The sequence below is a fragment of the Panthera uncia genome, unplaced genomic scaffold, assembly GCF_023721935.1.
Source record: "Panthera uncia isolate 11264 unplaced genomic scaffold, Puncia_PCG_1.0 HiC_scaffold_1028, whole genome shotgun sequence".
NCBI classification, from domain to species: Eukaryota; Metazoa; Chordata; class Mammalia; order Carnivora; family Felidae; genus Panthera; species Panthera uncia.
This window is the reverse complement of record NW_026057621.1, coordinates 7255-9528: the sequence shown is the minus strand read 5'-3', so window position 1 is coordinate 9528 and position 2274 is coordinate 7255. Positions and strand designations below refer to the sequence as shown.

The window sequence follows — 2274 nt, the reverse complement described above, 5'->3', positions numbered from 1 at the left end:
GCTCTCCTGGCGGCGTGGCCGTGGCTCCCGCTGGCCGAGCCTCCGAGCCCTGTTGCCCCGGCAGGCCCGGCAGCGGAGACCGCACTTGGGAGGCGTCGCAGAGGTGTGTTGGCAGGGCTGCTCGCGCGGCCCAGGTTTCACCCGGGGCTCGCCTCCTTTGCTGCTTCTAGATCATCAATGGGCTGCGAAGGTTTGACGTCGAGTACCAGGGTGACTCAGAGCTGCAGCCCATCCGGAGCTATGAGATCGCCAGCCTGGTCCGCGTGCTCTTCCGGCTGTCCTCCGCCATCAACCGCAGGGTGAGTGCACGCGGGAGGGCCGCCCCCGCCTCTGGTCCTGCCACCCTCGGGGAGAGGCCGGGGCAGCGTGCGGCCCTGCCCGCGCCCACTCCCTGTGCCTCTGTCTCTGCCCAGTTTGCAGGCCCGATGGCAGCCCTGTGTTCCCGTGCCGACTTCCTCGGCAGCTTTTGTCGATACCACCTCACGGAGCCTGGGCTGGCGGACAGGCACCTGCTGAGCCCGGTGGCACGAGGGTGTGCGGCCCGCCGTCCCCGGGGCCCTCGGCTCAGCCTGCGCTTCCTGGGCAGCTACCGGACGCTGCTCTCGCTGCTTCTGGCCTTCTTCGTGGCCTCCCTGTTCTGTATTGGGCCCCTCCCTTGCGCCCTGCTCCTCGTGCTGGGCTACCTCCTCTACGCTGTGGCCATGACGCTGCTCACCGAGCGCAGCAAGCTGCACCATCTCTGACCTCAGGCCGGGTGCCGATGCAGGGCCGCCAGCCAGAGGGCCACACAGCCTCTCCCTCGAGCCTGAGAGGCCACCTCCGAGCTAGGGGGCCACTTTCCTGCAGCCACGGAGCCATGCGACGCGTAAGAGGAGATGAAACCGGAAGGGTGTGGTCCAGACTTGGCAAGGAAGGGAGTGACATCAAAGGGCCTGTTAGTGTCACAGGACGGGGCCGGACCCAGCCACTCGGTCCTCCCTGCTTCCCTCAGCCACAGGCCCTGCAGTGAAATGGACCTCCGGGCCTCTCTCCAACCTGACGCCCCAGGGTCTAGCTGTGTGAGGCCTGGGAGGCAGTGCTGCCCAGGAGGGGCCTCGCCATCCTTAAGGTTGGCAGGGTGGTGTGCCTTTCCTCTCCCTGCCGACAGCGGGACGGTCCCTCAGTGTCTGGTTCCAGGGAAGATTCCAAAACCCTAGAGGTTCCTGAGAAAGTTAGAGGATGGTTCTCTGATTCCTAACTCTAAACCTAGATTTTGCCATCGCATCTGGCAAAGTGAGGGTCATTCTTCACGCATTGCCAGCAATTCTGGGGCTGGGCCCTACAGCTCCACTTTCTAGAAGAAAAGATCCTCCAGGAGCACAGATGCTCAGTGGGACAGTGCTTCACCTCCGGCTCCCTCCTGGCCCCCAAGCCATTAAGCACGTTGCTTGGTGGCAGCCCAGCGTCACTGCCTCATCCGGGACAGGCTCGCCTGTCCCATGGGCAGAGGGGATGTGGCTGGGCCATGGGAGTTGGGCATCGTCTGGTGCTGCAACCAAAGATGGTCAAAGGCATTGTTTGTACCTTCGGTAGAATCGAGTGCAAAGACACTAACTTTTTGATGACACGTGAATGTTCATACTACACAACAATTTCATGTTCTCTGTCGAAAGTCATCCCCACAGGGTCTCAAGCACATGCATTCATCTTACAGGGGACGCACCAGAGAGAACATCTCAACGACGATTTGAAACCAAACCTTTGTTTTGGGTGTTTTGGGTTTTTTTTAAGTTTCCAAACTAAATGTTGAGCTTTGTGTTTTGATGTGAACTCAGAATAATGGCATTCTGGGGCCTGTGACCAAAAAACAAACCAAGTTTGTAACTGACCACAGATCTGAATAAAGCTGTTTTTGCTCCCGAGTCTTGTGGTCCCGGGGCTCAGCCTCCACGCAGGTCTCCCAAACAGCTGGGGTTGGCAGAGACCACTGAGGGCACCATTGTCCTTCCCAGGGGGACGGTGGGTTTGTTTACAGCAGCAACAGACCAAGGCAGCCATAAACCCCTAAGTGGCCATGATGGGAGAGGGCAGGCCTCCGAGAGCTCCGGGAACCAGGCCCAGAGTTGGCCTCAGCCAGCATGGGCCCTGAACTGTATCTAAGCTGGGAGAATTTTTTTTTAAGTTTTTACTTAGTAGAATCCCAAACAGGCTCCACGCTGTCAGCACAGAGCCCCACGTGGGGCTCGAACCCACGAACCACGAGATCATGACCTGAGCCAAAATCAAGAGTGGGTC

At 59.6% G+C, this 2274-nt stretch overlaps 1 long non-coding RNA gene across 1 annotated transcript; it reads left to right on the top strand.

Annotated features, from left to right (window-relative positions):
* Window positions 1-1901, top strand: LOC125916716 (uncharacterized). The gene is made up of 2 exons (XR_007456013.1): window positions 1-299; window positions 414-1901. It is a non-coding gene; the product is annotated as an uncharacterized LOC125916716 (long non-coding RNA).
* The last annotated feature ends 373 nt before the right edge of the window (window positions 1902-2274 follow it).